Here is a 14354-nt window from a genome sequence, read left to right as displayed (position 1 = left end):
ATCTGGTAATTTTAAAATAGTAGCTAATGAACCCAAACAACAAAATATATATATATATATATACACACACACGTGAAGTCCCATTTTTCAAGGCTAGGCTCTCAATAATGCAGTGACCAGTGAGACTAAAATGCTGGTTGGCGGGGAGACAATTCCAAAGTTGTGGGGGCTCCCATGTGAAGGAGCAATGGTTCTTTATTCTCTTGTTCCACAAGAGTTATAAGTTTATGCTTGCCCTATCTGTTTTTCTTGTTCCATATGAGTTATAAGTCTAAGTTGACTACTAAGCATATATTCCTTGCGTTGCTTGCTTAGTTCTCTTTTCTGGCACAACGACATAATAAACCTATATATATTATAGAAATTTTAGTTAAGTTTCACATCAACTTAGTTATAACAAAGTTGAAATTGAGGAAAACTTGGAAACTTTTCTAGGTGAATTTTGAAACCAAAATTGAATTCTTTTTACTCTTTGTTTCTGCAAATTTGTTTATATGTATGTGTGTTTTTCTAGCTTTTATAAAGGTATATCACTCAATTGCTTTTTATAAATCAATATTTTCTTGAATCCACGTTTTTATTTATATCTATTATAGGTTAATCATATGCAAAATTTCAAAATAATCGGTTTCATTTATTGTTAAATTTATAAGATTAGTCATTTACTATATTTACAGTTTTTTTTTTCTTAAAAATCCAGTAAGTACTTTTCATAAATTAGTGACTTTTTAATGATTAATCACCTTCATATTTAGAAGTAATATTTGGTACACATGATAGTTGTAGGAAAGAAATTTATTCCACCAATGGGCCTAAACTATTATTATGGAAAAAGGATATTGAGCAATATAACTTTGTAAGAGTTACTCAAAGTCTAACTAGAACATAATCCCTATCAAATATTTATTTTGTCTTAGATTAATAGTAAGATAATTTACTTTCTTTGCAAACATTGCCAAACCTTTTTCTTTTTAGTTATCATATGTGAGGAAGAGAGGAGTTGAACCTAGATTGCCTTCATGAAGATCATTTGGTAGTGCCACTGAGCTTTAAAACTCTTGGCAAAATAGTAACAAACATAAAGATCAAGGGAGGGATAAATTAAGCATTAAAGAAAAATAAAGATTAAGAGAGTGATTGAATGAAAAAAAAGAGACACATAGGCATAACCTTTATTCAGTTAAAACAATACAAATACAAGTAAGTTACTACCCTGTTGCATTTCTCATAATTAAATTGGATTGGCGTTGAACTATGCTTATGTGAGGTTTTTGTACACTTTAAAAGACTTTTTTGGTATCCCCGTATTACATTTACTACTAAACTTCCTGCTAGAGGTTTTGTTGGCAAAATTTGCCAAACAGTATGATTCTGAAAAAAATTTAGGCAGATGGCATGCGTTCAAAGTTTATTAGTTAGTTGGACTGTTTTTTAGAAATCGAGTATAGCAAAATCGATTTCTAACCAAAATCACCAAAATTGCGTTTAATATACTCGACTTCCTAACGAAAATTAGCTCTGAGATGGATAAAAAAGGAAGTCGAGTATAGTAAACTTGATTTTGGTTGGAAGTCAATTTTGCTGTACTCGATTTCCAAAAAACAGTTCAACTAATTAATAAATATTAAACGCATGTCATCCGTCTAAAATTTTTCTAATATTATACTGTTTGGCAAATTTTGCCGGTTTTGTTAGATTAACTCTTTTTTTTTTTTGAGGGGAGGATTAACTTTTTTAGTATACATACATATTCTCAAATACATATACATATACATATACATATACTTCACAACATGGGTTGGGCCACATGGTTTTCAGCCCCAACTCTCACAACCTTATTGCTTCAATTCAAGATTGCACAAAACTGTGAGGTTTAAGACTCGAAACAAAGTGGCATCACTTGAATGTCTCTTTCCTAGAGATTCAGCTGAGGAGGGTTTCATGGGAGAGAGGAAGTTCCTAGTTGTGCATGTTGATAATACTCTACTTCCTCTCATTTTCTCTACTAATTTTCTCCGTTGATTCTCACTTTTTCTCTACTTTTTCACTCTTCCTGTACTTTCTCGTTGTGTGAAGCCTAAGAGATGGTGAATTGTTCCTTTTTATCTCAAGGGTTAGAACTTAAAACCTCTTATCTTTCCCTGTCTCTGTGTGTTTTCTTGTCTCTACAAAAAGAAAATTCACACCTTCATCATCGCATGCTTTTGTTTGTTCTCTTTCTTTTAATTTTTTTACGCTCGTATTTGTAGCTTAGTTCAATACAAGGTACAATGTGAAAGTGAAGGTGAATGATAACAATTAACATGGGTAAACCAAGATTGGTACTGTTGAAGTTACACCTTTGGTATACGGTAAATTTTCCCCCCCATTTTTCTTTTGTCTTTTCTTTTTTCTCATCTTTCATTTTGCCAAATTCCCATCCCACATATATTAATTAACAGAAAGTTATTGAAACCATAAGCCCCACCGTGCCTATCAGAATTCTAGTCAAGAAAAAGAAGGTACTGAGCAAACACAGAAGGTTGAGAAGATTGAAAAGAAAATTACCTGCAAAATGAAGAATGAAGCTAAGCGGCATGAAGTTCCTGTAGTCTAGTAGTTATAGTTGTAAACGACTTGTAGCTTTAGTTTTTAATATCTGTTCAGCTAGTGCATACGTGATCTGCGCGTGACTTGTTAGTGTTAGTTTTAGATTTCTGTTATGTTAGTTATTTTTAGGCGGTTAGTTCTCTTTTCTTGTAATATAAACAGAGACTTGTGATTGCAATCTAATCTAATCTAATCACAATATACATTTCATCAAATCTCTCCCTTAGGTATTTTGATATGGTATCAGAGACAAAGATAAACGTTGTTTGGTTTTAGACTATGTTTATGGGTGGTATTACTGTAGAGAAAGTTTCATTTAAGAAATATTGAGATTAAAAAGGTTGCATAAAATCCCAAATATATCCAAATAGCTATCTATCACTGCAACTAGCACATCACAAAAATCCTTAATTCTCTAAATCTTATTTGTTTGTACACGGATATCTAAATCAATACACCTAACAAATCTTCACCTTGGCTTAAATTTGGTCAAGCCTTGCAAACAAAAATTATTCATCACCTTCACCAAAGCCCCAAAGGACTATCACTAACTCCAAATACCAATCAAGTCCATCATGTTTACTGGATTATCTGCCGTAACTTAACAAACGTTCATATTGCATATCCGGATCTTGCAATTTGAAACCATAGCACTAAAAGGATGAATATCATGATATTCATTAGTTGCTTATGAATATTAGTTGCTTACGAGTGATATTACCACCTGGGCATCCACCTCAATTATAAGGTTAGTAATTCCCAAATCAATCCCCAAGTTTAATCCATCCCTTGTTGCTCACAATTCTACTACGAAATCTTCCCCTACCCTTTATCACCTTAGAGTACCTATTGGATCTATATTAAAGTAGCTAGCCTATAATACCCAGGAAAAAAAAAATAAACCTTGGAAGTGTGCGGCTATTGTTGCATGCTTAACCCTTTTGGTTGGGTTTGGGGCGTGACATAGCCACTTAAAAAAAAAAAAATTGCAAATTAAGGCACACGCATTCACATGAATCATATCTTCATATTGTCATGCTTGGTTCTTCATAGGAGCATGAAAAGATAAGATCAGAACTCAAATATTAAGCTCTGCCATATTCTCCCTTTTGATTTTTGTTCTTAGTATTTAAATGTTTTTGATTTTATTCAACATTTGTATGGGCTAATTCATATAATAAAACAAGTGTTACTGAGAGTTGTATCCAGCGTTTATATTCCACTAACGTCCGGAGGCATTATTTCTTGAATCTCTTTGGAGATTGTTGTGATCTTAATTAGTGTTAGTGGTGGTGATGGGTCCATGTTGGCAACCTATGATTGCCTCCGTCATTGTTTGTTTATTCTTTTTAGGATTTGGCTATTAGAGATAAGCCAAAATTTTCCTTTTAATACTTATTCTTTTTAGGGTTTGGCTATTAGAGGTAAGCCAAACTCTTCTTTTTAATACAACTATGAAAAACAATAATTCTAACATTATATACTTTACTATTTTTTTTAATGGTTATGATTGATTGTTTGTTATTTTTACATAAATCTACTACTTTTTCTCCATTATTCATAATCTATTGTTGTCCTAAATTTTTCTTATAAAAATAGCTGAGAATATTTGACACGAGAATCTAATTATAAAATTTGGATAATACCTGTCTTAAAGCATTCTTAAGAAAGTATCGATTGGACCTCACTTGCATTGGGATGCAAAAAAAAAAAAAAAAAATTATTGAGAAAAAGTGGATTTTTAAACTGAAAGTAACTTATGTGCCCATATTTGCTCAATTGAATTGATTGTCCCGTATTTGAAGAATACTTTTAGGCAGTGGCGGAGCTAGGATTTCAGTTTAGGGGGGGGGGCAAGATTAAAAGAAAAAATATTCTAAATATGTTAATCAACAACAAATTAATAATAACAAAATAAATAAACAATTGTAAATAAATGTAATTACAAGTATATGTTTTGTATCATTTAAATAAAGAAACAAAAATAACTAGTTCATAATTATTAACAATTAAAAGAAGAGAGTAATGTAAATACATAAAGTTTAGACATCTAATTGATTCATTAAAATAAACTTAAAAAATAGATTCATTTGATGGTCTTAAGAGTATAGTAAATAGTAAATACTTGTAAAATTATATATATATATATATATATTTCACCATCTTAATTGATTCTTAAAATATGTAGAATTCAACATTTATTTATCTATCCTTTTAAGTATCTAAAATTTGAGTTTATAACAAAATTTTCATATTTTGAAACAGTTAAAAAGCCAAAAGATAGAGGAGAAGAAAAATATAATGAAGGGTTGGAGGCTCTAGGTTTTTGGTACAATATAAGAAGATTAAATATTTTTAATATATATTTATTTATATATGAGACAAGCAAGAAATTCAAATGCTTGAATAGTGACGGGTAAAAAACGTTACAAGTGGGACAGGATAAAAAATTTAGAAAAAATGATATGTTAGTTTGGTGGGTCAGGGAAGTTCATTTCCCTTATTTTTCGGCGTCTGATTCTTTTAAGGATTGCTTCTTTGTTTTTTTTTTTTTTTTTTTCCTTCTATGTCAGAGGGGTCAATTGCTTAAGAATATCTGAATATATATCATAGTAATAGTACTCTGGGGCTGTTTTCACAGAGTCAGGGGGGGCAATTGCCCCCCCCCCCCCCTCGCCCCCTACTGCCTCCGCCCTTGAGTTTTAGGGTATTCGTTAATTGGACTCATAAATTTTAGTAGCTATAGAATTTTTTTTTTTTTTGGCTGGGTAGTAGCTATAGAATTTGTAGCAATAATGGTATTGAAATAAGTTCTGAAATTGTACTTTTTCAAGTAGACCATATATATTCTGCTTCCACCAAGTAAACATGGTGAGCAGACAATATTCCTTGTTATAACAACTTGGATATTACATAGCTGACAAGGAAATACAAGCCTGACCAGAAAGAAAAGTAAAAATGAAACCAACGCAACCGCATTGCCACCCCATATAAATTTATACAGAAACATTGCGGAAGATCGAGCTTCTTCTCGATTCTACATAATAGAAGAAACTGAAGCTTGCAATCACATAGCACCCATGTCATTAGTGCATGATTTCTCACAAGTTATTGCTAACTACGTAAACGTAATTAAGGATTTCTACGCCTTAACGGTATATCCAAGTTGCATAGCGTATTCCACGAGTTTGTTCAGCTCCTGGTCGTCGATTTGCCCGTCTTTGTTGGCATCAGCATGGTGAATCCCATTGCTGGCTCGAATGCCAGGGATCCATGAGCCGAGGCATTGAAAGGCTTTCTTTAGCTCTGCTTGGCTGAGGAGACCATCATTATTCGCGTCGTGTTGCTTGAAAATTTTCTTTAGCTCCCCTTCTGTTCGGAGCATAGGATTAGTAGACTTAGACTCTACGTCCACAAGGCCCATTTTAAGGAGGCTTGGAGGATTGAGAGAGAATGAGGCAAGTTTTTTGAGAACCTTGTTGTGTGGTTTGAGTTTGGAGTAATGAAGCCTGGGGGCATATATATAATGGATATCAGTCTCTGTTTTATTCCAGTTTTTCTTGATGAAGAAGTGTCATTGTTGTGTGTGTGAAGGGTTGGATCAGAAGCTAGCTAGCTCGAATATATTTGATTGTAAGACATTTTTTTTTGAGAGATAATTACAACATGCTGCTAACCCCGCAGCTCGAACATTTTCTCTCTTAGATCTCTAAGCACTTTATAAGACATTTTCATACTTCTTTTTCAAAAAAAATATTTTGGACAACTGTTGATAATGTTATTTCTTTCCATGCAAATTCATTCAAATGAAAATAAAACATTTCACAACCAAACACAAAGGAAGCAAATTGTGGAAAATATCTCATGGTATCAAAATTAATGTAGCATCTGCAAAGTGGTCCAAAAGTTTATCATGGTATAAAAACAACTAGATAATAAAGAAGAATTTATTGTAACTTTATCCAATATAGACACAATAGAAGGGGAAAAAAAAAAAAAAAAACTTTATTAGGAAGACAAAGATTTACATGGTTTCGCTTAAGCTTACGTCTATAAGTGGCGTTATTGAGGAGAAAGTTATAATGAAATATGAAAATTACAAATGCGGCAAAAAACGCTTTCATAAAACCAGTGCCAGCCCTAGGCGTAGGCCATTGCCTAGGAGGCCCTACTAGAAAAAAGCCCCAAAGAGTAGGTGGCAATAAGTTATTTTTCTTATTTATTTATTTATTAAAATGTGTGTGAGTGGTACATTGTTTCCTCTACTTTTAAGAAAGCCCAAAACAGTTGAGTGATGCTTTAAATACCACAAATTTTATTACATAGGTTTTACATATTTTTATTTCACTAATCACAAGAAATAATTTAAATATTCATTTATTATCTTATTAAAGTGTCATCAATCCTTTTTTTTTTTTTAATAGAAAAATTTGTGGTGGCTTTAGCATCTCCCCCCCCCCCCCCCCAAAAAAAAGGATTAGTAGAAACCCAACCAGATCACCATTAAGTGAATGAAAAATTCTAAAAATGCTACAAAATATTTATAAAGATGTGGTAAGAATACGATTGATGTCACTTAAACAAAATAATAAATGAATGTTTTAATCAATTTTTATTTATTAATGACATGCTTTGAAAGGCGTATATTGTAAAATTTGCAGTATCCTTATATAATATATATCACTCAAGTGAATTAGTCGTACTAAAAATTTTCACCTTAGACCTCAAATTATATATGTTGAGTTGGCCTATCACAAAACCTAAATCACAAATATTCAAATAAATCTCTATCACCACAACTAGTACACCACATGAATTCCTAATTATCTTAAATCAACTTGTTGAGTTGGTCTATTTGCATGTTGTCATGGATAACATCTATTGAGTCAAATTTGGTTTGGTGTTCAACTTGTTGTATGCGGGATCCAAATCAAGAAACGTAAAAAATCCTCGCCTTGGCATAAATTTGGTCAAGCCTTGCAAACGAAATTCTTCCATCACCTTCACCAGAGCGCTAACGACTATCACTCTTTCCAAATACCAATCAAGTTCATCATGTTTACTGGATTATCGAGATCCTGCAATTTGAAACCATATATAGCATTAAAAGGATGAAAAGCACCATTAGTTGCTTCCATTACGAGCGTTATGACTATCTGAGTGTCCACCTCAATTATAGGGTTAATAATTCCCAAATCAATCCCCAAGTTTAACTTAATCCTTCCCTTATCCCTTATTGGTCCACCTTGTTCCTTTTCGGTCCTATTCTATCTACTTTGCAATTTCTTAGCACTCCAAGGCTCAAATAATTATATTTTTAATCTGTGTTTTAAATGAATTCTAATTCTTATCTTAATTGATAATCTTTATAATGGTTAGCACATGCCTTGCACATTTATCTCAAACTAGTAATTGTTGAAATCCATACACACACATGAAGTCTCATCAATGGTGAAGACAATTCTTTAATGGAACAGAGAAAATCATATCTGTATGTATATTGAGTAAGTGTGTTATGTACAATAATGAAGCTCTACCTCTTATATATGAAGAGCAGAGACAGGAAAGTAAAACAGAAAATCTAACTAACTGACAGCTGTCATCATACTCTAACTAACTCAACTGTACAAAAAACCTACTTGTAGTCTAACCTCTAATATATACATAAACTGTAAGGTTGAATTTAATTAACCATGTGTTGGCTTTATTCCGTGACAAATTTGCTTGTAATACAGCACTTAGAAATCCTGTATTTAAGTGGGAATCATGTAAGAGTAGTATGTGAGAGAGTGTGAAGAAATGCTCAAGACTGTGCAATGAAGCAGGGACTTGCGGCTGGATCTCGCGGGAGGCTCGCGGCTTGCAAGCCGCCAAAAGTTGCACATGCGCAGAGCATGCAGGGGAGCTGAACAGTCATGCCAGGTAGAGCACTACAGGACAAAAATCCAGATTGGCCACTCAGTTAGCTCGCGGCTTGAACTCGCGACTCAGTCAAGTCGCGAGGTCAAGTCGCCAGCCAACCTTGTTTTGGAAAAACTGACTCTTCGCATTCCATTCTCACACTAGTATAAATACCCCTCATTCCCACAAAATATGCGTGGCTATTCAGAAAGAAAAACCGTAAGAGAGGTTTCTTAAAAACACCCACCCAATTAGAGAAAGCTACTCATTCCTAGAGAGAAATTTTTGTAGTCTCTTCTCATTCCCTCTCTCATTGTCATACTTATTGAGAGGAGATTTCTATCCAAACACTACACACACCCATTTAGAGTGTTGAGTGTTTTTGGAGTTTTGGGAAGCATTGGAAGATGCCAAGGATGGCGGTTGCTATGGATTATAGCGGAATCCGGTAAGCTAGAAAAGAAAAAGGTTCGGCGCAACCTCGTTGGAGCAAGAAGCTTGGAGGGCTTAGGTACATCAGGTAGATTAGGCTTGGAGGGTCTATTGTTGTTCATGTATCCCAATTACATTTTCTAGTGGATTGTTGATCGCTTGGAGGGCGGCGAAGAGGTTTTACGCCAAGGGCTTCGGTTTCCTCTTCGATAACACATCGTGTGTTGTCCTTGTGTTTGCATCTCTCTTCCCTTAATTTTTGCCTTTTATTTTCTGCTATGGATGTGATTTTAATTGGCTTAGATTGTTTATCAATTCTGTTTATAGCTTGTGTTCATTTTCCGCACACTTAGTATTTGTCATAAAGCTTGAATTGGTTATTTTGTAATTGAGGGTCTAAACGTTCAAGGGTGTTTTATACACTATTTGAACTTTCATAAACGACTTGTAGCATATGCTCACATACAAACTCTAACAGTAATTACAAAAAAAAGGTAAAAATTGGTTACTAGTCTTTATTTGGTTCAGCTGTTTGGTTTTTTTTTTTAAATAATAATGATGCTTCATAAAATACAAAAAATAAAAAGGAACATGCAACTTGATTGGCGTTAATTATCATTGAGTCCCTTCTTTGACAACTAAATATTGATTAAAACAACATATGCCACTTTAGAACTTTTCATTTTCGATCTTTTCCCATTTTACTAAAATGCAAATTACACTTTTTAAATTTTTTTTTTTAGTTTGGGTGAATTTAATATTGGTACCTGATATTTAAAAGTTTTTATTTTAATTCTTAAGGTTTGTGTTGGCTAATTCTTGTAACAAAACAAGTGTAAATGTGGGTTGTATTTAAATAACTTATTTTGTATCGAGTGAGTCAAGAAGAAACATGTAAGAAACCAAGCTATAATGTCTCCATAAGGTAATCATGGGATTGACTATTATGAGTATACTATAGTAGTGGGAGAGATAATGATACTGATTACAGATTCTGTTAGGTGTATACGATTTCAAGAAGAGCATATAAATTCTGCTTCCACCACGTAAACATAGTGAGCAGACAATATTCCTTGTTATTACCACTTGGATATTACATAGCTGCCAAGGAAAAACAGGCATGACCAGAAAGGAAAAGAAAAGTAAAACGGGAAACCAACACAACCGATTGCCTCCTCATATCAGTGGCGGCTCCAGGATTATTTTTTAGGGGGGTCAATAAGAAACATAAATTATAAAAAATTTAAAAACAAAAGAAAACTTGAATATATTGTCATCACAAAAAACAAAACCAAAAAAAAAAAAAAAAACCGAAATACATAAAGTTTTATAATTGCTTTCTATGATGTTTCATATATTGAAATTGTAAAATGATTTCTTTATTATTAATCCTACGAGCTACATTTTTTTAATGTACACAACTAAGCAATCATTCATCCATTGATTTTTCATTGATCCATTAGACTTATTAATTTTTTTCCCAAATTTTAAATCCAACTTTTTTTTTTGAATAAACAGTAATACTTATTAGAACACACACGAAAATAATAATAGTGTTTTAAACCAAACTTGGTATGTTATTGAGTTTTTTTTTGTGTTTAAAAATGCTAAGATATTGTTAAAAAGATCATATTCAAACTTATTTTAGCTAGGCTTAAAAAAAAATCCATGATCAAGGTGTTTAAAATTTTATTTTAAAGAGGTCAATTTATATATATATATATATATATTGGTGGCCAGCAGGGGGTTCATTTGAACCCCCTGGGCTCCAAGTAGAGCCGCCCATGCCTCATATAAATTTGTATAGGAAACATTGCGGAAGGTCTAGCTTTTTCTCGCTTCTACATCATAGAAGAAGCTGAAGCTTGCAAGTACAAAGCACACATATTATTAGTACATGATGTCTGACAAGTTATTGTTAAGTACGTAATTAAGAATTTCTACTTCTTAACGGTAAATCCGACTCGCTCAGCGTGTTTGACGAGTTCGTTCATCTCCCCTTCGTTGACGTATCCATCTTCATTGGCATCAGCATGGAGGAGGCCACGGTCGGCACGAAAGCCAGGGATAATTGAGCCAGGTGTTCAAAGGCTTTCTTTAGCTCTTCCTTATTGAGCATATTGTCATTATTGGTGTCGTATTTCTTGAAAACTTTCCTTAGCTGATCCTCCGGTAGGGGCGCAGGCTTAAATATTGTACGGCCCATGTTATGGAGACTTGGAGGATGGAGGCTTAGGCAAGTTTTTTAAGAACCTTCTTATGTGGTTGGAGTTTGGGGGTATTGAAGCCCTGTGGTATATATAATGAACCTCGTCTCTGTCTCTACACGAGATCTATTCCAAGTTTTCTTGATTAAGAAGTGTCACTGTCGTTGTGCATGTGAAGCTAGCCCGAATATATTTGAATGTTAGAAATTTTCATTCTATTTAGTGTTGATAATGTTGTTTCAATCCATGCAAATTCATTCAAATGAAAAGAAAACATGTGTCACAATCAAACACAAGAATCAAATTTTCGAAAATATCTCATGGTATCAAATTGTAGCATCTGCAAAGTTGTCCAAACATTTAGAATATATGGTGTATAAAAGCAACTAGATAAGAAAGACGAAACTTTTAATATGGAAATAAGAATTCCGCCTTTTTCTTAACCTCCTACGAAACCATATCCACAACAAAAGAATACTTGAATCTATGAATCCAAATACGTTGGCAGAGAATTCGAATTCTCACGTGAATGGAAAATTGTTGGAGTGGTTCATGTGTGTGTCAAAAGTCGATAGCTTTCGCTATAGCTTTTATGCTAACTGATTTTAGATTAAGATGCTTATCGGACAACATTCATGGTCGGGTCCAAGAAATTATGGGAACGAAATTTGGAAGCCAAGCGGGTCAATTTGAGTTCTATTGCACTGAAATGCCACTTTAAAAGCATCAATAATGTCGTCACAGGTATGATTTCAACAGACTTGTCACTCTACTTTCAATACTAGTGTGGTGCTTCCTTCCCTTTCAGCCTTCCTCAAAATAAAATCTTCAGTAATAAGTGTGAAGCGAAACCCATTTACCCTCACATAATAGAATCATTAGTCCAAAGTAAAAACTATTACCTGATGCTTGTCATGCATGAATTAGTATAGTAAGTTATCATTATTATTACTATTGTTATGTTTTGAGCATGAAATCCCATATATAAAGGGGAAAATTGTTAAGAGTAATTCAATTCAATTCACCTCAAGCTTTATGCTTACAAGTCAAAAATATCATCAAACTATAAAATTCATGTTAAAAAATTTTGGCTTTAAACTTTACCTTCTGTCTATCTGCGTCTAGATTTAGATACTCATTGGATAACATTCAAGGTCTTGGCATGTGTGTTATCCCCTTAGTATCATAGCACCTGCCACTCATTCATGAGATAGAATCCTTAATCAAAATAGAAAAGCGAATACCATCCATTCTCAATTAGGATCATTATTTGAAAGTGAATAACTATGGCCCGATACTTGGCATATGGAATAAAAATGGTACAAAATTCTTCTTACCACTTTTGGTATTATTTTTTACTCCACCAACAATAATATATCACGTGTTTAATTTTTATTTTTACTTTTAAACTTCGGTTACTTAGGCTGTGTTTGGTTCGTGTAAAAGCATTTCCGGAAAATATTCCATTTTCCGGAAATGCTATTTTCCGGAAAGGAAAATGTTTTCATGTGTTTGGTTGCATTTCAAAAAATTTTCCGAAAAATATTTTCTGGTGTTTGGAAAAGAAGAAGGAAAAGACAAACTCAGGAAAAAAATCATCAACGATCGCGATCCGAGATCGCGATCTCGCGAAGGTGAGATTGCGATCGACGCTTCGCGAGATCGTGCCGTCGATCGCGATCTTGATCCGGCTTGATCTCGCGACGGCGCGATCTCAATCTCGTGAGATCGCGATCGACGGCGCGATCTCGATCTCGTGAGATCGCGATCGACGGCGCGATCTCGCGAAGCACCGCGCCGATCGGTCGTCGGACTGGAGCTCGCGAGATCGGCGCGGACTGGAGCTCGGAGTTCGCCTCGTCGGACTGACTGGAATGTTTCTTCTCCTCTCGTGCGCGCGCTCTCTCTCTCTCTCTCTCTCTCTCTCTCTCTCTCTCTCTCTCTCTCTCTCTCCGGAAATACTTTGAAGGGAAAATGGAAGTGTAAAATGATTTCTGTGGTCAAAGGCATTTTTTTTCGGTCAACGGATTTCAATTTCTGGAAAATAGAATTTTCCAGACCAACCAAACAACCTTTCTATCTCGTCAAGCAAGTGTTTTAGTCTTTTACATGCTTCATTCTTGTCATATCAAATAAATATACATGGTCATTATGGGGAAAGAATGACAATCCTATCAAATTTCCAATCGCGGTTTAATATAAACCTTAGGTGTACTTAATGGATGATGCTCCAGGTTTTAAAACAAATAATCGAGAAACGAGCTGGTTACCAGATTTGTGGTTGAATGGGGTTCAATTGGTGGTTTGTGGCATAAATAATACTAAATATCTCAATGAATATATGTTACCCAACTTATTAAGTTGTTAGCCCAACTATATTTAGAAATACTTCTTCATTTTAAATTTAAGAGAGAGATTTAAAAAAATTTATTGTCAAGTATTATATGAATTTTCAATATAAGAGTTTTGCACCTCAAAAATGAAATACAAAGGGGAAGAAAGCCTAATTATAAGTAAAAATGTTGCTAATATTTTTCTCGTACTAATTTGAGATTCTTTGTTTTGTGAGAAAGACGTACCAAAAAGTCCCACCTTGAAAAAAATTAAAAGAGTATGCCACGGTCTTCTACAATAGTTATTGCACTAGCTCAATCAAGAATTTTACTTTGATAATCCAATAATTAAAACAATGAGATGGAGAATTCGAATTCTAATTCTCTTTATAAAGAAGAGCAGGTAATATCACTGAGATGCATGAAACTCTTGGCCACTCTATCAAGGATTTTAAGTACTTGACTTGCGTACTTAATTTTTATTTTATTTTATAAGTCAAATTATTTTTAGTAATTAAAAAGAAAGGTAAAATTTGGTCAAAACTAGTCATGATTTGTTTCAACTGTTTGATTTCTTAAGCAATTAATAATGATGCTTCATAAAATACAAAAAATGAATTAAAATAAAAAGGAATATGCAGCTTGATTGGCCTTATCATTATCATTAAGTACTCCCTTATTTGTCACCTAAATATTGTTTAAAATAACATATCTGCCAGCCTACACTGCCCTCCCTCTCTCAAGTCAACACGTTAACTCTCTTTTCAACACAACCAAATAAACTCAAGCATATGGGCATTTAGATTTTAGTTTTGTTATACATATGATAATGGTGATATGGTTTTTTGTTTTTGTTTTTATTTATTTATTATAATATGAATCTGACCATATG

Source organism: Quercus robur, chromosome 2 (genome assembly GCF_932294415.1).
Source record: "Quercus robur chromosome 2, dhQueRobu3.1, whole genome shotgun sequence".
NCBI classification, from domain to species: Eukaryota; Viridiplantae; Streptophyta; class Magnoliopsida; order Fagales; family Fagaceae; genus Quercus; species Quercus robur.
The sequence above is the reverse complement of the archived record's forward strand: the minus strand, read 5'-3'. Positions refer to the sequence as shown.